The sequence below is a fragment of the Myotis myotis genome, unplaced genomic scaffold (assembly GCF_014108235.1).
Source record: "Myotis myotis isolate mMyoMyo1 unplaced genomic scaffold, mMyoMyo1.p scaffold_m19_p_2, whole genome shotgun sequence".
Lineage (NCBI taxonomy): Eukaryota > Metazoa > Chordata > Mammalia > Chiroptera > Vespertilionidae > Myotis > Myotis myotis.
In genome coordinates, this window is record NW_023416324.1 from 109732149 (window position 1) to 109754863 (window position 22715).

At 40.8% G+C, this 22715-nt stretch overlaps 1 non-coding gene across 1 annotated transcript; it reads left to right on the plus strand.

Annotated features, from left to right (window-relative positions):
* Positions 1–8043: 8043 nt before the first annotated feature.
* Positions 8044–8151, plus strand: LOC118677937. The gene has a single exon (XR_004974642.1). It is a non-coding gene; the product is annotated as a small nucleolar RNA SNORA70 (small nucleolar RNA).
* The last annotated feature ends 14564 nt before the right edge of the window (positions 8152–22715 follow it).

Consider the following 22715-nt stretch of genomic DNA (forward strand, 5'->3'; position numbering starts at 1 on the left):
TAACGGCATATTGAAAAGGACCATAACTCTGTTGGGAGAATAAGAATTTGGGGATGAAGTAATATGTTTAGGCTTAATGACACAAGCCCGGTATTTTTAGAAAACCACAGCTGGGTTAGTGAAATTGTCTGAGTAACCAGACTTTTCTCCAGAAGATTTCTTATGTATTTGGGAGCTCCTATATTGGGTGCATATATGTTTACCAGAGTTATACTTTCTTGTTGGATTGCTCTCTTTAGTATTATAAAGTGGCCTTCCTTATCTCTTGTTATGTCCTTCACTTTGAGATCTAATTTGTCTGATATAAGTATTGCTACCCCAGCTTCCTTTTCCTTTCAATTCGCCTGAAAAATTCTTTTGCATTCCTTCACCATCAGTCTGTGTGAGTCCTTTTTTTCTGTGGTGGGTTTCCTGTAGACAGCAGATATATAGGTCATGTTTTCTTATCCACTCAGCGACCCTATGTCTTTTGATTGGGGCATTTAATCCATTAACATTTGAAGTTATTATTGATAGGTACTTGTTTGCCACCATTTTTATTCTTTACGCCTGTGTTCCTTCTTTGTTTCCTATTTCTTCTTTTTACAGTAGACCCTTTAGCATTTCTTGCATTGCTGGTTTGGTGGTAATAAACTCCCTTAGACCTTTTTTGTCTTTGAAGCACCTGATTTCACCCTCAATTTTGATTGATAGCCTTGCGGGGTACAGTATTCTTGGATTCAGACCCTTCCTTTGAATGATTTTGTATATTTCATTCCATTCCCTTCTTGCCTGATGTGTTTCTGTTGAGAAATCAGTCACTAGTCTGATGGGGTATCTTTTGTAGGTAACTTTCTGTCTCTCTCTGGCTGCTTTTAAGGTTCTTACTTTGTCATTGGTTGTTGCCAATTTAATTATAATGTGCCCTGGCATCGGTCTTTGGGGGTTCATTTTGTTTCGGGCTCTGTGAGCCTCTTGGATTTGTGTGAGCTTTTTCTTCCTTATATCAGGGAAGTTTTCTGTCATTATTTCTATAAACAGGTTTTCTATTCCTTGCTCAGTTTCCTCTCCTTCTTGCACACCTATTATGCAGATGTTGTTTAATTTCATGTTGTCCCAAAGTTCCCTTAGGCTCTCCTCCTGTTTTTTAAGTTTGTTTGTTTTTTTTTGTTTTTTTTCTCCTAGATGCTGCTCTGCTTGGGTATTTTTTTCTACTTTGTCTTCTAGCTCGCTGATGTGATCCTCTTCTTCTTTTAGTCTACTGTTGATGCTTTCCATTGAGTTCTTTATACCAGGGATGTCATTTTTTTTTTCATTTCTTCTTGGCTCTTCTTCATTTCCTCTTGGTTCTTACACATATTGTTGAATTTGTCTTCCATTATTTTCAGCCACCTCATGACCATTTCTCTAAATTTTTTCTCTTATATATTGCTTGCCTCCATTTTGTTTACTTCCTTTTCTGGTGATGCCTCCTTTTCTTTCATTTGTGGACTGTTTCTTTGTCTCCCCATGATCTCTCTTCTCCAGGTGTCTGGTTATGTAGCTCTCTCTCTCTCCTTTCCATGAGGAGGAACAGGGCTCATCCAAGTCCACAAATTCATGCTACTTGAGATCCGGTGTTCCTGGGTTTGTAGCTTGTCCCTGGGTACCATGGTTGCAGGGTCCCTGGATATATATGCTTCCAATAACAGCCACTCTCCCCTTCAAGATGGCACAGTCTCCACAGAAGCTCCAGGAGAGATTTCAGCAGCAGTGGAGGCTGCCCGGTTAGGACAGTCCAATCTGGCAGTCTCCAACAGTTCCCTGGAATATACCTATCACTCAACCACAAATTTATACTCTCTGTATATCCACACCCTCTCCTTTCTTTCTCTCACTCATACACTTTCTTGCAGTCTGCCTTCCCATTGGCAGCCATCTTCCAAGCCTCCTGCATCTTAACCCCTGCTAAAGAGGCAGCAGCAGAAGCCAAGCCTATTGGCCTGGCTTTTAAGTGGGCCATTCCCCTCCACTTTCCCAGGAACCTGAATGGTATTTCCCCCAACAGGAGAGCTAATAGAAACTTCTGGCTTCCAGCTGACCCCATATGAAGGGCTCCACCCTGCTGAGTTCAGAGAAATAATCTGGGACAGATTCACACCTCACACCTGTGACTCAGGGATGGAGAAACAAACCCACCATATTCCCTGAAATCTGAACAGTAGCTTTGCCTTACTGGAGAGCCAAATGTTGAATCCTCTCAATTCCACCAAAAGCGCTTTCAGAAACAGTCTTTTCAGTGACTAAGTCTGGCAGCTGGCCAGCAGGTGGAGGTGGATCCCACTATGCCTTGGAACTTTTGCTGACCCATCCCTGAGACCTGTGATGTTAACAATCCAGTCTTAGAGCACAGGTCGGTCCCTCCCGTATGTAGCAAAGCACAGGTCGGTCCCTCCCATATGTAGCAAAGCACTGTGGAAGTAGACACAGACTATGAATCACTTGAAGCTTTGAGCATGTTGCTGAGAGTCAAGCATGAATAGCTTCTGGAAAATACCTAGCACTTCAAAGAACATTTTGGAAGGCCTGGAACCAGAATACAAAATAATAGAGCATGATACAAAGGGATATTCCAGCCAGCACTAAATTCTGCTAAGCATAACTCAACTTTGCTTTTTTTCATTATTTTTTTTTAATTTTTTTTATTTTTATTGCTTTGCTGTTGTGGTTTTTCTTCTTTTTTACCTATTTTTTCTTTCATATCTCTTATTTTTCTCTTCATAATATGTTTCTTTTCTCTTTTTTATACCATTATCCTTTTCCTATGATCTATTCTTATTTTTTCTCTCCCTTATTTCCTTTCATATTTTTTCCTTCCCCTTTTTCATCTTTTTGTATATTTTTTCTTTATTCTGGTTCTTGTTTCTCTTTACTATTTCTCTTTTTTTGTGGTTGTTCTTGTTGTTGTTGTGGCTTTTGTATGTTTTTGTTCTCTTTCTTGTTTTGTTTTCCTGTGTTTTGTTTTGTCTTGTTAGCACCTGTACGATAGCTCAAACTACATATTTAGTATTGAGCCTCACAGTTAGCTAGCATGAGGGAAGATCCCACCCACAAACAGGACAACAGAAATCAAGACCCAGTTAAAACAGAAGAGCCCAAACTATACATACAGGGGAATTTCCTAGAGAATCCAGCTAGGGAGATAAAAGAGACTTCACCACTGGGTCTCATAGGAAACTTACTACATAAGACCACCCCATGAAGACTGGAGTCATAGAAGTCAAGAATACCAAATCTGACATCAAGAATACACTGGATGGAATTGAAGGTAAGCTGGATGAAGCAGAGGATCAAATTAGCAATTTGGAAGACAAGGTAGAAAACACCCAGTCAGAGAAACCAAAAGGAAAAAAAAATGTTTTAAATGATGATAGTTTAAGGGAACTTTGGAACATCCTGAAACATAACAATATTCATATCATAGGGTACCAGAAGGAGAAGAATTTGAGCAAGGTATAGAAAACCCGTTTGAAGAAATAATGACAGAAAACTTCCTTAACATGGGGGAAAAAAAGTCACACAAGTTCAGGAAGTACAGAGAATCCCAGTCAATATGAACCGAAAGATATCCACACCAAGACACATCAGAATTAAAATAGCAATGGTTAAAGACAAAGAGACCATCTTAAAAGCAGCGAGAGAGAAACAGATTATTACTTACAAGGGAGTTCCCAAAGGCTCTCTGCTGATTTCTCAACAGAAACATTTCAGGCCAGAGTAATTGGCATGAAGTATTCAAAGTATTGAAAAGCAGGGATCTGAAATAAAGACTACCCTATCTAGCAAAGCTATAATTTAAAATTGAATGTGAAATAAAGAATTTCCCAGACCAAAAGTAAGGAGGTTAAAGTCATTCATTACCACCAAACCAGCATTTCAAGAAATGTTAAAGGGACTATTTTGAGAAAAAGAAAGAAGAACATAGGCATAAAGAAGAAAATGGCAATAAGTAAATAAACACAAACATGGTACAACAAAAACTAAAACCCAATTACAACAGGAGATCCAAAATAATATACACAAGGGCAATTCAATAATAACCTTAAATGTAAATGGATTAAATGTTACAATAAAAAGATACAGGTAGCTTAATGGATAAGAAAACATGAACCCTATATATGTGATATACAAAAGACCAATCTTGGAACAAAAGATTTGTAAATACTGGAAGTGGAAAAAATATTCCATGCAAATAGAAACAGAAAAAAACACTGTGGTAGCAATACTCATATCTGACAAAAAGAGTTCAAAACAAAGGCCATTAAGAGACAAAGAAGGTCACTACAAAATACTAAAGGGGTAGATCCAACAAGAGGACATAACCCTTGTAAACGTATTTGCACCCAATAGAGGAGCACTAAAATATATTTTATAAAGAAGCAAACACTTGGTGCACTTTAAGGGAGAGATTGGCAGCAATGCTGTCATAATAGGGAATTTTTTTATTCCTCTCCCAAGGATATTTTTCCATTGATTTCTAGAGAGAGTGGAAGAAAGAGGAAAAGAAAGAGAAAAACATCAATGAGAAAAACACATCAATTGGTTGCCTCCTGCATGCACCCTGACCAGAGCCAGGCTAGGGAGGAGCCAGCAACCTTGGGATGTGCCCTTGACTGGAATTGAACCTGGGACCTTTCAGCACACACATTGATGCTCTATCAACTGAGCCAAACTGGATAGGGCCAGAGTAGGGGGTTTTAACATCACATTATCATACTGGATAAATCTTCCAAACAAAAGAAAATCAATAAGAAAACAGTGATCTTAAATGACACACTGGATTAGATGTATTTAATTGTTATTTACAGAACATTTTATCTAAAGGCAGCAGAATATACATTCTTCTCAAGTGCACATGGAACATTTTAAAGATAAACCATATGTTAAGATGCAAAATAAGTCATAACAAATTCAGGAAGACTTAAATCATAAAAAGTATCTTCACAGATCAAGAAGGCATGAAACTAGAAATCAATTAAAATAAAAAACTCAGAAACACTCAAACATATGGAAACTAAAGAGCATGTTTTTAAATAGTGGATGGGTTACCAAGGATATAAAGGAACAAACAAAAATTAACTGGAGTACTGTATGGTGTTGCTTAGTGGTAGAGCATCAGTCCATGCACCAAAGGATTGTGGGCTTAATTCCAGATCAGTTTTCATTACCTGGCCTCATGCAGGAGGTAACCACTCGATGTGTGTCTCTTTCTCCCCCTGCCTCCCTTTTACTCCCTCTAAAAATCAATGAAAAAAAATATCTTCAGGTGAAGATTAATAGCAACAATAAATTACTGGGAAACAAACAAAAATGACCACAAAACAATTTAAAATCTATGGGATACAGCAAAAGTAGCCCTGAAAGGGAAGTTCATAGCACTACAGGCCTTCCTCAAGATGCAAGAAAAATCTCAAATAAACAATCTAACACTACAACTAAAAGAACTAGAAAGTGAACAACAAGAAAAGCCCAGAGTAAGAAGGAAGGAAATAATAAAGGTCAGAGTAGAAATAAATGACATAGCATCTAAAAAGGCAATACAAAAGATCAATGAAACCAAGAGTTGGTTCTTTGAAAAAATAAAGACAATTGATGAACCTTTAGCTAGCCTCACAAAAAACAAAGAGAGGAGAACCATATAAAATAAAAAAAGAATGAAAGAAGAGAAATAACAACTGACATCACAGAAACACAAAGGTTTATTAGAAAATACTATGCACAACTCTATCCCAACAAATTGGACAACCTGGGTGAAATGCATGAATTCCTAAGTACATACAACCTTTCAAAACTGAATCAGCAAGAATCAGAAAACCTGAATAGATTGATAACACCTAATTAAATTAAAGCAGTAATCAAAAAACAGCCAACAAACAAAAGTCCTGGAGCAGATGGCTTCACAGCGAATTTTACCAAATTTCAAATAACTAACACTGATCCTTCTCAAACTATTCCACAAAATCGAGAAGAAGGAAGACTTTCGAACTCTTTTACTAGGCCACCATTATCCTAATCCAAAAAACAAATAAAGACACCACAAAGAAAGAAAGTCATAAGCCAATATCCTTGATGAATATAGATGCTAAAATCCTCACCTCAGTAAAATATTAGCAAACTGGATCCAGCAATACATGATCAAGTGAGATTTATTCTTTCTGGGGATGCAAAGCTGGGACAATATCTGAAAATCAATAAATGTGATACATCACATAAACAAAATGAAAGATAAAAATCACATGATCATACCAATAGATGCAGAAAAAGCTTTTGATAAAATCCAGCACCCATTTATAATAAAAACTCTCAGCAAAGTGGGAATAGAGGCATCATATCTCAAAATAATAAAGGCCTTATATGAAAAATCTGTAGCGAATATAAAGCTCAATGGTCAAATTTGAAAGTATTCTCTTTAAGATCAGGAACAAGACAGGAATGTCTGCATTTACCACTTTTATTTAACATAGTGCTGGAAGTCCTAACCACAGCAATTAGACAAGAAGAAGAAATAAAAGGCATTCAAATTGGAAAGGAGGAATTAAAACTGTCATTATTCTAGGATGACATGATACATATGTACATAGAAAACCCTATAAAGAATCCACCTAAAACTACTAGATCTAATAAATGAACTTGGCAAAGCAGCAAGATACAAATTGATGCCACTTAGAAATCAGTGGCATTTTTATACACCAACTAATGGCCTGGTGTATGAATTCGTACACAGGTGGGGTCTGGTTGGCCTGCCCCAATGGGGACCCATTGGGGGTGGGGCCAGCCAGGGGGAGGGTCCATGGGTGGTTGGCCAAATGGCCCCGCCCCTGATCAGGGGAAGGGGCTGTGGGAGGGCTCCAGTGTGTGTCCAGCCCTTCTCGCTCAGTCCCGATTGGGCAGACCCCAGCAGCAAGCTAACCTACTGGCTGGAGAGTCTGCCCCCTGGTGGTCAGTGCATTTCATAGAAAACAGTTGAGCAGCCTTAGATATCATTAGCATATTACACTTTGATTGGTTGAACGTATGATCTGACAACCAGACCCTTAGCATATTAGGCTTTTATTATATAGGATAACAAACTGTCAAAAAGAGATACCAATAAAACAATCCTATCTATTATCACAACAAAAAATAAGGTTCCTAGGAATAAACTTAAACAAGGAGGTAAAAGACTTGTACTCTGAAAACTATAGGACATTGAAGAAAGAAATAGAGGAAGATGCAAACAAGTGGAAGCATGTACCATGTTCATGGATTAGAAGAATTAACATTATTCAAATGTTCGTATTACCCAAAGCAATCTATAGATTCAACACAATTCCTATTAAAACACCAATGACATATTTCACAAATCTAGAAAATATATCCCAAAAATTTATATGGAAACAAACAAACAAAAGACTCTGAATAGCCTCAACTTTTATGAGAAAGAAAAAAAAAAGTTGGAGGGATCACAATACCTCAAACTATACCACAAAGCCATTGTAATCAAAATAGCCTAGTATTGGTACAAGAACAGGCATACAGATCAATTGAACAGAACAGAGAGCCCAGAAATCAACGCATGCATTTATGGTCACTTAATGTTTGACAAAGGAGACAAGAGCATATAATGAAGTAAATACATTTTCTTCAATAAATGGTATTGTGAAAATTGGAGAGGTACATGCAAAAAATGCAACTAGACCACCAACTTACACCATACACAGAATAAACTCAAGATGGATAAAAGATTTAAATATAAGTCATGAAATTACAAAAATAATAGAAGAAAATATAAGCAGTAATATCTCAGACATATCTTGAGGCAATAGTTTTGCTGATATGTCTCTGAGGGCAAAGGAAACACAGGAAAAATAAACAGATAAGACTATATCAAACTAAAAGGCTTCTGCACAGCAAAAGAAACCATCAACAAAATGAAAAGGGAACCCAAAGTATGGGAGAAAATATTCACCAATGATTCATCTGATAAGGGGTTAATCTCCAAAATATATGGATAACTAGTATGACTAAAAACCAGAAAGACAAACAATCCAATTAAAAAATGGGCTCATGCAATGGCTGCAAACAGCAGCATCCTTGGTAGTGTACGCAACCTGTTGCTAGTATGGGTTGCCTTAAGGGACCTTGGATACAGCCAAAAAAAAAAAAAATCAGCACAGAATATGAATAGATATTTCTCCAAAGAGAACATACAGATGGCCAATAGACATTTGAAAAATGCTCAATGTCACTAATCATCAGGGAAATACAAATTAAAACCACAATGAGGTATCACTTTGTACCTGCCAGAAAGGCTACCATCAATAAATTAACCAACAACAAATACTGGCCAGGATGTGGAGATGCAGACTGATGCAGCCACTGTGGAAAACAGTATGGAGTTTCCTCAGAAAATTAAAAATGGAACTGACTTTAACTCAGCCATCCCACATCTAGGAATATATTCTAAGAATCCCAAAACACCAATCAGCAAAAATATATGCATTCCTACATTCATAGCAGTTTTATTTACAATAGCCAAGATCTGAAAACAGCCCAAGTGTCCATCAGTAGATGAGTGGATAAAAAATTGTGATACAATCGCACAAGGGAATTCTACACAGCTGTAAAAAAGAAAGAACTCTGGCCTGACTAGTGTGGCTCAGTGGTTGAGCATCGACGTATGAAACAGGTGGTCCAAACAGGTGGTTTAATTCCCCGGCAGGGCACATGCCTGGGTTGCCACCTCAATCCCCAGTAGGGAGCAAGCAGGAGGCAGCCAATCAATAATTCTCTCTCATCATTGATGTTTCTCTCTCTTCCTCTCCCTTACTCTCTGAACTCAATAAAAATATATTTTTAGCCCTAACTGGTTTGGCTCAGTGGATAGAGCGTCGGCCTGTGGACTGAATGGTCCCAGGTTTGATTCTGGTCAAGGGCATGTACCTTGGTTGCGGGCACATCCCCAGTAGAGGGTGTGCAGGAGGCAGCTGATCGATGTTTCTCTCTCATCGATGTTTCTAACTCTCTATCCCTCTCCCTTCCTCTCTGTAAAAAATCAATAAAATATATTTAAAAATATATGTATATTTTTAAAAAAGAAGGAACTTTGACCCTCTATGACAGCATGGATGGACCTGGAGATTATGCTACATGAAATAAGCAAGTCAGTGAAATACAAATACCATATGATGTTACTAATATAAGGAATGAAATGAACAAAACAAACTGACAGACAAAATAGAACCAGAGGCATGGATTCATGGAACAGTCTAACAAATGTCAGTGGGGAGTGGGTGGAGGGACTGGAGAAAAGAAGGGATTATCTAAACACATATGCATAGCCCATCGACACAGACAATACTGTGGTGTGGGCCAAGGTAGATGGGAGCAGGTGCTGGGTATATGTAGGAAAAAGGGAGGGAAATGGGCGACATCTGCAATAGTGTCAACAACATAAAGTTTTTTAAAAGTGTAAAAAATCTATATTATAAAAACACAGTGGTCCTGATGCCATAATGATCAAAGACTGCTGCGGGTAGGTGGGTCCACACAATTTCGAGCACTGGGCTTCTAGTATATAAAGAAGATCAAACATTAAAACAAAAATTCCGGCATAACAATGGGTCAACTGTCCACAGGATCACATTTTGTTTTAGCATTATGTTTGGGTCAATGCCAGGAGAATTTGAGATTATCCCAAAGGCTTTATGTTCAGAAAGTCTTTGGGGGTGCAGTCTAATGTTTTCTATAAACAATGTGGAGATAGAAGCTCAAATGAATTCAGGGATTAGTCCAAAGCCTTCAGGTTTCTGAGAATTATATCAGCCCAGCACACAACACCAACCAAGATTTTAAAATGGTGAACATTTTAAAACAGGTTTTATTCTGAGGTCATATGGCAAAGAAAAAGACAACTATACAAAGAATAAATTGAAAACTCCATACAAGCATAACAATGGCTCATAAATTTCATATTCTGGACATTGAGGTGAGTAGCCACTCAGGGGCCCATAAATAGAGGCAGATGTCTCTTTTGCAACCTATTAATTACAAAGAACATTTATTATGTAAGTAAATATTTTATCTTATCAGTTAAAAAAGGCTTCCATACAGTGAAAAATTAATCATGTCTGACCAATCATGTTTAACTGGCATATAACTGATAAATTAATACTGAACAAAGTACCAAGTTACTATTTACTTTGTCTTTTAGAGAATAGAAGCTAAAAGTAGAAATTGTAAAAGCTGTTTCACCTACTCTGTCTCTATTAAGTATTAAAAAAATTAAACAGATAAAGAATTACATACACTATCTCTTTTTGGAAAAATTGAGCCTGGTCCTGGACTACCCAGATGAGTGATGTTTCAGTCTCTCTACTTTTTTTAAAATTCTCATTTAAGGATATGTTTTTGTTGATTTTAGGGAGAGAGAGAGAGAGAGAGAGAGAGAGAGAGAGAGAGAGAGAGAGAGACTGATATGAGAGAGAAACATCCATTGATTACTTCCCATATGTGCTCCAACTGGAGATGGAACCTCCAACCTATGCATGTGCCATGACCAGGAATTGAATCCCCAACCTTTGGTGTATGGGATAACACTTCAACCACCTGAACCACATGGCCAGGGCACTATTTTTTTTCTCTTATGCCATGTTCTATTAGCTAAGTGCAGCAAGAAAAAATAATTCTAATTTGATTATGACAGAAGTTATTATCAGTAAACTCCCAGTCACTGGATGTGTCTAAATAGGATGAGGATGATAATGATTGGCAATTTTCTTTAGAGGGATTGAAATATCAAAAGGTTGATTCGATTTTATGACCTACAGTGCCATTCCCAATAATGAGAGGTTTTTTTTATTATTTTTTAAATCATAAATGTTCTTGACATTCTAACCGTGTTTCATTTATTTATTACAAAATAACAAACACTCCAAAACTTATTACAGAAAAAAACAATTTTATTATGCTCAGTTCTCTGGTCAGAATTCAGATATGGCATGGTGGGCATGGTTTGCATTCTCTTTCCATGATTTTTGAGATCTCCATAAAATAGAAACAATACAAATAACATTCTCTACCTACAATTCAATGAAATAAAAATTAAAACAAAAGAAAAGAAACAAAATGCCCAAAATACAAAATGTCTGTTCCACTTGGAATTAAAACAAACAACCCAAAATACCTCTCCATGAGGTTTCTTGGATAAAAAGTAATAATAATAATAATATGTAAAAACACTGAAATCACAAAATTTCTAAAACTTATATATAGTGAAAATACTACATATTACAATCTATGATATAATTAAAGTAGTTATTTAAAGAATATTTACAATTTTACCTAACTATATCTATAACAATGATATACCATCTCACTCAACTTGGGGAAAACAACAAAAATTAAGCAAAAGAAAAAGCACAGAAGAAAAATTATAAGATAAAACTGGAAATTTATGAAGTTGAATAAGTTAAAATGTTGCAGATAAGCTGCCAGGCAGTGTGGGAGAACAAGCAGCCAGGCACTAGAGCAGTGGTCTCAACCTGTGGGTCGCGACCCCTTTGGGGGTCGAACGACCCTTTCACAGGGGTCGCCTAAGACCACTGGAAAACACATATATAATTACATATTGTTTTGTGATTAATCACTATGCTCTAATTGTGTTCAATTTGTAACAATGAAATTGGGGGTCACCACAACATGAGGAACTGTATTAGGGTCACGGCATCAGGAAGGTTGAGAACCACTGCACTAGAGGATTCAGAAAAGGACACCTGTATTGCAGAAGCACTAGTGTGGTGACTCAGGGGAGTCAGTCTCCAAAGCCTGAGTGTTGAATGTGGGGGGAGCTTTCCTTTTTATCCCCTTAGTTTCTTTGTCTCCCAAATATGGACCAGGCTTCCGGGCTTTTCAAGGGCTTTGCAGCTCCCTGTGAGTTGGAATGGGGGAAGTGAGATTACACCTAAAGGCCTGGCCTGGCTGGCACCAGCACTGCCAACCCGCTCTGGGGGTTGTGTATGGTTCATGGCTTATGGCCTCTGTAAAGTGAAAATATTCCGGGAAACAGGTTCTGCAAGGCAGGACAAGCATTAATGATAAGAATGGGGCTTAATTATACTAGCAAGAATGTGCATCAGAATACTGGATACTGGCACAGATTCAGATTGCTAGCCCCCCAGTTGTCTTATAGTTCCCCTCATTCCCCCCTCTTGTTCCTTAAGCTAGCCTTAGCCGTGGGGATGCTAGAAAACTCAGGAACTGGGGATAGGGTTGCTGACCACTCTAGCTGCTTGCTGCTGAGGAGGGACATCATTATGGGGGTTCAGCAGCTTGAGTCTTCTTCATCTTCCCTGAGAGGGTTGTAATGGTAATTTGGTTTCCTGGCTTGTACCACCATCTGGAGCTTGAAAGCTTCTAAGTGACAGGAAATAAAGTGGGTGAGAAAGTTAAGAATGCAGGGGCCAAATAAGTGTGTAGTAATATTATCAGGAGGAGCCCTGATAGGGGCAAAAGCCATGATAGCCAATGGAGCTTTCCAAACCATGAGTCCAAGAATTCGATTTTCCAAGAGTTTTTTGACCCATTCTCTTAGTTGTTGGGCTATGTCCCTTACTACCCCTGAACATATGTAAGCAGTGGTATAGAAACAGCATTCCTCATTTAAGAATAAACAGAGTCCACCTTTCTCAGCCATAAGTCTAATCCTCTACGGTTCTGTAATACTGTGGTTGCTAAGGAATCTATCTGATCCTGAAGTTATATTAGAGATTGGGTAACCTGCTCTATATTATCTGCTAGACTTTTGGAGAGGGTTTGGTAGTAAGAGGTGGAGGTTGCTATTCCTCCAACTCCTGAACCTACTCCTGCTGCAACCCCCAACCCAAGTAGAAGAGGTATAATCTGAATAGCCCTCTTGAAGTGAGAGTAGGCTGTTAAGGGCACTTCTAGGGATTGATTACCAGGGATAATATTAATCTGAGGTATTAAAAAGGCAAAGATACAACTCCCTGTCCAACCGCCAGGGATGCACAACTAAGCAATTGTTCCACAGATGAAAAAGATTCCAGGTGCTGGTTGACACCAGGCTGAGTTCCATTCTTGATATCTACCTCTATCGACTGTGGCAGGGCATAGGTGCTTGGGAACATGCCCCACAAACTCCATTCCTTTGCTGTTTAGGAAACACATAGGAGCTTCCTGGGATAATTCAACATTTTTAACTGTGGAGCCGACTGTTCCAAGTCCTGCAGAGTGAGAAAGATTAACAAGGATCTCTGAGGACACAGGAGTGGCTAGGTATCGGGGAGAGATTAACGATAAGCACAACCAGCATTCCTTGGCCAGAGCCAGATTTGTGAGTTTGAATATGTGGTAAGTAGTGTTTAGGGTCTGATGCAGCCTGGATCCTGTCCTTTTTTCTTTTTTTCTTATCCAGTGGCCCAGGGTTATTTTTAGAGCCCTCTTTGCCTTGGTATCCCCATCATATGTTTTGAAAAGTGAAACCTATGCAGTTATTTTTCTTCATAATGGAGCTAGTTGAGGTTGTAGGCAGGTACCAGTTGGATCCTGTGATATAAATTCTCTCTTGTCACTCACAGTAAGTGGCAATGTCTTGGTAACAAGCAGGATTGTAATCAGTGAGATTCTGGGTCTGGCCCTCCTTAAAACATGAACATTCTGTCCAGGGATGGTCATTGGGACCCCAACTTGGATGGCCAGCTAAGATTCTAGGCAAGAAGGGGAGTGCAATTAGTGAAAGTAAAAGAAACAGCCTCATTTTGTCCGGGGACAGCAATAAATTCCTTTGCTGTATAGGAGGTAGTAATTTATAGTGTTTCTGTGTCCCAACAAGGGCAGAAATGTTATCCTCCTGATACTAGTCTAGGGTTCTGGAGACACTCATACAAAGATAAAATAACAATTATTAGAAAGATAAAAACAATGATTATCCAGAAATACCAATACTTTTAGGAGGAGATAAGAAAGAAATATCAGTGTAAAAAAGAATTCAACAGGGTGTTATCTGAATTCCTTGGAACAGATTGGTCAGCCAAGTCTGCTGTCTTCTTAAGGGTGATCTGCAGGGGGTGTTTCTGGTTGGAGGTCACCTTCCACTTAGGCTGGGCATCACTCAGCTGGTGGGTTGCTTTCACCCAGGAGTGGTGGATCCAGGTGTTCAGTCCTCCAATCTTGAGAGCTGTCGGAGTGGTTAGTATGACTGGGTAGGATCCCTTCCAAGTTGGCTTAAGGGGCTCCTTTTCCCAATCCTTTACCCAAACCTTGTCTCCAGGCTTATGAGGGTGCACAGCTGTTCCTAGAGAGATGGGCAATCAGTCAGTATTCCATTTGTGTGCTTCAAAGATAGTTTTCCCAAGTCCTTATAATTGCTTCTGAATTTCTAAGTTTCCTATTCCCCCAAATCTCCCTTCAGCTGAATTAAGTGAGAGGGTCTGCCATATAGAATTTCAAAGGGAGAGAAATCTACTCTGGCCCTTGGGGCACAGCGTACCCACAGGAGTATACTAGTAAGAGGCAAGATATCTGTCCAGGATAAGATTGTCTCTTGACATAGCTTAGCCATAGCCTGCTTGACAGTCTGATTCATGAGGTCTATGTTCCCTGAACTCTGGGGCCTGTAAGCTGTATGCAAGTTCCATTTAATTCCTAAAGCCTTAGCAAGAGTTAGCCAGGTTTTCCCCCTAGCTTCCATTGGGGTTACAACAGCATGAGGTACTTTAACATTTAAGTTCTGTCCCAGGGTAAGCTTATCTGCTTCTTTGACTAATAATGCTGTGGCTGCAAGGGCCCTGAGACATGGGGGCCACCCGGAGGCAACTGGGTCAATCTGTTTGGAGAGATAGGCTACTGGTCTTTGCCAGGGTCCAAACTCCTGGGTTAGAACGCCTAGGGCTACCCCACTGTTCTCATGAATGAAGAGGTTAAAGTCATCTGGGAACGCTAGTGCTGGGGCTTCAGTGAGCTTTGCCTTTATGGTGGTGAAGCCTTTTCCTGCTCAAGACCCCAGTTGATGGGTGCCTTCTTCTCCTTTTAAAGCTTCATAGAGGGGCTTAGCTAGATCTGAAAACCCTGGGATCCAAATTCAACAAAACCCTGCTGCTCCCATAAATTCCTGAATCTGTCACTGGGTGCTGGGGACTGGAAAAGCACATGCTGCCTGCTTCCTTTCAGTCCCTAGTCTTTGTTTCCCTCAGGTGATTCAGAAACCTAGGTACTTGAATTCTCTCTGACAGATTGGTGCCCTTTTTCTTTTCTTTTTTTTTTTTTTTTGGACACCTGGTAATCTGTTGTTAAAAGTCTCAGAAGGGCTCACATTCCTTCCCAACACTGAGCTCATGTGGAGCTAGCCAGTATGAGGTTGTCTACATATTGGAGTAGAATGTACCACAAGGCCTGTCCTGGGAATTTGGACAGATCAGATGCTAGCACTCCGCTAAAAAGAGTCAGGGAGTTCTTGAATGCTTGTGGCAGTCTGCTCCAGGTGAACTGCTCCTTGGCCCCTAAAGTTGGGTTTTCCCACTCAAAGGCAAACAGGGGCTGATTGGAGGTTGCCAACTGAAGGCAGAAAAAGGCATATTTCATATCTAGACATGTAAATCATTCTGCCTCTGATGGAATGAATCCCAGGAGGGTGTAGAGATTTGGCAACGCCAAATGCAGGGTTATAACAGACTCATTAACAGCCTGCAGATCCTGCACCAGGCAGTAATCATTAGTCCCAGGCTTTTTGACAGGCAAGAGAGACTGACACCATTTAAGAAATCCCCACTGAAGTAGCTGGTCTAACTGTACCTGGATTCCTAGGCATGCATCCCTTGGAATTGGATATTGACGGATTTTGACAGGCTGTACCCCAGGCTTCAAGTCAATTAGTACTGTGTCATGGTCCTTGGCCACACCCGGGGGATTTCCTTCTGCCCAGACCAGCGGGAATTCTTCCTCTAATTCAAGTTCTGATGGTGAGTCCTTTGACTGGGAGGTATAAAGTCTCCATTCTTCCTCCCTGGGCACTGCTAAGAACAGGATCATTGGGGAGGTCTCCTCACATAGGCGCAACTGTGCTGAGCCATCTGGGGCAAAGGCAATCTTTGCCCCCATCTTGAATAAAAGGTTTCTACACATTAGAGGCACTGGACAATCTGGCAAGTACAGGAACTCATGGATTACTTGGTGGCTGCCAAGTTGGCATTGGCGAGGGCGGCAGAACAGTCTACTGGTTCCCAGTAGCTCCAACAATAGTGACCCCCTTTCCTGAGAGAGGAGCTACCTTCTGAGTGACTACCAAGTGCTCAGCCCCTGTATCGATCATAAAGTTCATAATCTGGCCCCCAATTTTCATTCTGACCATGGGCTCATGGGGGCCCAGTTGGAAAGAGCCCAGTCTGTCCTACTAGGAGTTGGCTGCTGCCAGCCCAATGAGATCTGTCTCGGGAGATTCAAGCCTAAAGCTGATGGGTGGGTTGGACTACCCTGACTTTCCTTTCTGGTGGTTTGGACATTCATTCTTCCAGTGTCCAGATTTCTTACAATAGGCACACTGATCCCGCTTAAGGTTTGTCCTTCTTCCCCCTGGTCTAAGTCCTTGTTGTTTCCCTTTCTTATCTGTCTGGGAGCTTGAATTCCTTAATAGCAGACACTATCAAGGTTGCTTTCTTTTTCAGTCTCTCCTCCACTTCCTTCTTAGCTGCCCTGTCTCAGTTGATGAAAACCTTGTTTACTCTTTCTAGCAGCTCAGTTGCATTTTCTTCCCTGCAAATCCTTTGAGCTTCTGTAGCTTTCTTCTTATATCGGGCTGAGCCTGACCTAAAAAGGCTGCATTGACCATAGGTTGATATTCTGGGGCTTCAGGATCAAAAGGAGTGTAGATCCGATATGCCTCACAGAGTTTCTCATAAAAGGCTGCTGGACTTACATCAGGTTTCTGGAAAACCTCAGAGGTCTTGGCCATATAGGTGGGTTTCTTGGCTCCGGCCTTGAGCTCCTAGAGCAGTGGTTCTCAATCTTCTGGCCCTTTAAATACAGCTCTTCATGTTGTGACCCAACCATAAAATTATTTTCGTTGCTACTTTATAACTGTAATGTTGCTACTGTTATGAATCGTAATGTAAATATCTGATATGCAGGATGGTCTTAGGCGACCCCTGTGAAAGGGTCGTTCAACCGGCAAAGCGGTCACGACTCACAGGTTGAGAACCGCTGCCCTAGAGGAAGGCTAGTTGATATCTCTCTAGCCTGGCCCTTCCATCTTCTGAGTTCAGGTCCCCTCTGGGTTCCTCATCTGGGAGGGCCTCCCTGGCCCATATGTTTGTGTCTAATATCCCTGCTGAGGCCTGGGTTTGAAGCCATTTCTGAGCTTCTGTTATTATTCTCATGTGCTCCTCAGTGTTAAAAAGCATGAGAAGAAGTTGCTTGCAGTCAACCCAAGGAGGGCTTATGGGTCTGGAAAATTGACTCTAGGTGGTCGACCATGGCCTGAGTTTTTTCAGAATAAGCAGGAGTGTGATGTTTCCAATTCAGGAGATTGGTCATGGTAAAAGGCTGGTAGTAAAAGACCAATCCTCCCTCTTGTAGGGTCCCATCTCCTCCAAGCACTTGGGGACCCCTAGTCTCCCAGATAGGCATCTGGAAAGCTGGGGGTGGCCTGGGTCCCTGAGCAGCTGAGTGCAAGCGCTGTCCAACTGGCTCTGGAGAGTCTTATTTGAGAGAGATGGAAGGAGGTGGTGTATCTAAGCTTTCCTGACCTGGCAACGGAGCACTGGGTGCCACTTGAGGCACATATGGAGGTGGTAAAACTGGTGGAGTTTCCTCAGGGGGTTCTTGGAGAATAGGAGGCTTAGTCTACTTCTGAGGGGCCTGCCTCACTTCTCCTGGCTGTCTCTTTACTCCTGCCACTATAACCTTACTCTGTCCCTTCTTACACATGCAGAGCCGGATCCAAGGTGGCTCGAGCTGAGCTATTTCCAGCCACTGATCAATGTAGGGGAACTAGTCGGGATGACCTGGGTCTCCTGTTATAACTCTGTAAACATTCCTGATTGTGGGGACATCCAATGCACCCTCTGCTGGCCATCCTACTCCAAAAGATGGCCAGTTTATTTCACAAATCTTTCTTAAAATCCAGGGGACTAACTTCATCCCATAGTCCCCAGTATAACCTTTCTTAAAATTCTTTAACATACATTCTAAGACAGTGGATTTGGAGGAACTACTTCCTATATTTGCAGTTAAACCATGTAATCCCTCCCAATGAATGGAAATGCAGGACAAACACAAGGTAACTTTCACTTCACACAAACTCACACACTCACATTCACACACCAGTCATACTGAGTTTTGACTTCCACCCATGGAAAGTCCCGGAACTGAGGCAAATATTTTGCCTAGGCAGTGATCAGTCACCTCTTCTGTCCCAAAGGACAGGCTTGAATCGGACTGGTCCCCCAGGTGAAAACTCACTGGTCAGACATCTGGTTCTGGAAAGGGCTTTTCTGTCCTCCTTGGAGTCCACTGGGGCACAAGCAGGGACCCCAGTTGTCTGGGCCTGATGAGGACTGGGACCCAGTAAATCACTGGAGGTGTGCCCGAGAGAATGGACCTGGCCATTGCCCCTTACCAATGGTGCCCTAAGTGGGCAGCTCAACTGGTATTTCCCAGCCAATGCACCAGATTATGCTGTAGATAAGCTGCCAGGTGGTGTGGGAGAACAATCAGCTGGAACAAGCAGGAGGCTCGGTTGCCCCAGCGAAGGAGGAATCCAAGCTTCCCACCTACCCTGGCCGGCTGTGGCCTCCGCAAAAGGCAATAAAGTTTCAATTATAAAAGCTAAATAAATCCCAGATACCTGCTTCCATCCAGCCTCCACTGGGAGCTTGGGTGTCTGGGGGCTGTGGCCAGCCTGCAAAGAGCCATCAGCCCCTCACCCAGGATGGCCAGGCACCCCAGCAGGGACCCCTACCCTGAAGGGGCTGTGGCCAGCCTGCAAACAGCCATCATCCCCTCACCTGGGCTTGCCAGGCACCCCAGCAGGGACCCCCACCCTGAAGGGGCTGTGGCCAGGCTGCAAACAGCCATCAGCCCCTCACCCAGAATGGCCACACCCTCACGGGGTGAGTGTCCTTGCTAGGGGGCTTGGCGAGCCTGAAAACACCATCAGCCCCTCACCCAAACTGGCCAGGCACCCCAGCAGGACCCTCCTCCCTGAACAGGGTGTGGCCAGCCTGAAAACAGCCCTCGGCCCCTCACCCAGGCTGGCCTGGCACTCCAGCGGGGACCCCTACCCTGAAGGGGGTGTGGCCAGTTTGAAAACGGCCCTCAGCCCCTCACCTAAGGTGGCCAGGCACCCCAGTGGGACTCCCACCCTGATCTGGGACACCCTTCAGGGCAAACCAGCTGGCCCCTACCCATGCACCTGGCCTCTATCCTATATAATAAAAGGGTAATATGCAAATTGACCCTAATAGCAGAGCGACTGGGAATCACTGGTCACTATGACACACACTTACCACCACGTGGCAGATGCTCAATGCAGGAGCTGTCCACTGGTGGTCAGTGTGCTCCCACAGGGGGAGCTCTGCTCAGCCACAAGCCAGGCTGATGGCTACCAGTACAGCGGTGGTGGAGGAAGCCTCTCCCGCCTCCTCAGCAGTACTAAGGATGTCTGACTGCAGCTAGGCCTGCTCCCCGCTGGCAAGTGGACATCCCCCGAGGGCTGCTGGGCTGCCAGAGGGATGTCTGACTGTCATCTTAGACCCAATCTCTTGGGGAGCGGGCCCAAGCCAGAAGGTGGTCATTCCCTGAGGGGTTCCAGACTGCGAGAGGGCACAGGCCGGGCTGAGGGACCTCCCGAGTGCACAAATTTTTGTGCCCTGGGCCTCTAGTGATATCATATTTCATGTCCAATACTGACTTATTTTCCCCTCAACTTATTTCTCATCTATTAAAACTTTTATCTACTCAATTCATTTTACTAGGTGTATAATATCGCATACTATAAATATATCATGATATATTTGTTTCAAATTTAATGAATGTTATAGATCTGTGTGCATACCTGTACACTTAGATATGGAATTTCTAAGTCCTACAGAAGACACAGTTTAGAATTTATCATATCTTGCTAGGTTACATTCCAAAACACTGATAAAAATTTCAGTTCCCTCCAGCATTGTTCTCCTAACTCTCCACCAGTGTTTGGCATTGTCAGATTAAAAATCTTTGCCAATCTGATATTATAAAATGTTTTATCATGTTGTTTTCCTTTGCATTTTTCAAGTAAGGAGATTGAGCATCTTGATATGTTTGCTTGCGTAACTTCCATGAGTGTCCTGTTCATATTGTTCAGTCATTCTTTTTGTATATTTGTTTAAAATATACTTTAATTAATTTATTGGAGTGTTTTATTTGTTCTGCAAAAAATCTCAGTGATTTATTACATTGTAAATGTCTTCTCCTATTCTTTAATTTGCCTTCTTACTCATTTATGCTGATTTTTGCCAAATCATGTTATTTCTGTCTAAAAATTTGTACTTTCATAGTTTGTTTGAAAAAACACTTACCTCTCTTAAACTCATAATTTCCTATATTTTTTCTTTAAAATTTTAGATCCTCTTATTAAAATTTCAGTCTCTAGTCAATTCTGTTTTCTCCTATGGTGTGATATATGAATCTTCTTTTACTTTTTTTCATAAAGATAAACAAATTGTTCCCAAACTAATCATTGGACACTCTTTCCTTTCTCTTGCCAATTCACAGTGTCACTGCTGTGGTTCACTAATGTCCCAGATAATTTTGAGTCTGGAATATATTCTAGTCCACTCATGTAATTGTCTATCATTATATGCAAGTCTTATTTATGATTTTGGATAAAGAGTTCATAAAAAGAGTTTTTTTTTTTTAACCAAGAAAAGACTCAGTCAAATATTAATGGCCCTCTTTTGGCAGATTTCTCTATTTCCAACCATCTACCAATAAACTATTCCAGTTTTAGGAAATTACTTCATCCATTTGTATAGTCTACTGTATTTGCCAAAAGCCAGGAATTGCTGCAATCAAACATATTGTATATTTCCTCTGTCTTGGACACATTCCCTACATAACATTCTCTCCCCTCCCCCTGTTCTGGGCCTAGCCAGTACACCTTACATATTCATGGCTCACATGAGCCCTACATATGTCACAGTTCACCAACTTCCCTGGATTATTCACTTGGTTTTCTTCCCTCATGAAGATTTTTTCCTCTTTCTTGTGAACTCTGAAATACGTGTCATGACTGAAGAAATGATGAATATAATATCACAAATCTGGTAGTGTTTATTGAATGACATATCTGATAAACAATAAGCATTTGTAATTCAAAATTATATTGTAGGCAAAGAGCAAAGGCAAATTTACCTTGCAATTTAAATTCAAAATGAAACCTAACAGAAATGAAATTACTATAAATATTTCCTATCACCCCTTTTTGGTTTTATCTATTTGACCTCTTTTCTAGTCTCTGACATTTTCTTGGCCAATATAGTGCAAATATGTCATCAGTCAAGCCAGAAACAGTAAGGAATCCTATTGTAAAGGCAAAAGGAGGGATTAAATGCTTTAAAACATTGTTGATTGAGAAACATAGAAAACATCATTTAAAATCCTTTTAAATTACCATTTCCTCAATTGCTGCTAAATTTCCCTTTGTCTCATTTCATGCAGCTGGTCTGAATGATGACAGAGTGTTTTGTGATTATGTGGGTGACAATTGGCACCAACTGAAATGGACACTAAAGGAAGGATACAGCATCCTGCACTGATAATTCCTGCTACATTTGGCACTGCACCAACTTTACAAATATGTAGCCCCTCGTCCCCCTCTTTTTTTCCTCCTGTAAATTCCATTGCCAATGAACGCTGCTATGGCAACGAAAGCCAGGGGAAGCCAGAGGGGTCTTGGCTATAAAAAGAGATTTTATCGAATCATGGTAACTGGGAGCCTATTGGCAGACTCACAGGCAACCATACACTGTGAGACATCCTGTCTAGAAGCAAATGCTTCTACTGAATTTATTTACCTGTGATGTTGAATCACTTGCTACAGAATTCTAAAGGCTCTTATTGCTATGATAGTTTTCATTTTCAATTATTGTATGGATCATTCAAATCACACAGGTACAGTTCCAACAGTTATAAGAAGCTTCCTAAAATAGACTTTTAGAAACTGAGCACAGCTGTCAAAATAATGTTATTGTCTTCAAAAATCTGTTTTGAAGATAGTTATTCCAAAGAAATTTAAAAGTTATATTCCTATATTAGCACACTAAGTAGTTCATCCCAGTTTAGTAAATCAAATATTCCATACTGCTAGCTTAATAAGATGGGGAGTCATGCATGAAATGACTGCCAGGTTAATGACATAGGGAGCCATGCATGGCATATATTTGCATATAATAGTACAGAATGTTCTCCTAAATCCTTTAAATTACTCATCAATTCTTAAACAGGCATTTAACTAAATCCTCATTCAGAATCCTGAGGAAAGTTAAAAATAAACACATACATATCTGAAATGATTAGGTTGGAGCTAAACAGAATCTAAAGGATTATTTTTGGTTGGAAATTCTGGCCTTGGGGAAAGAGTTACAGATCTAAAGAAATAAATGCATATTCTGGGCCAGGGTAGGGCAAAGGCCTGAATTAAGTCTGTGTTCCAGCATCACCTC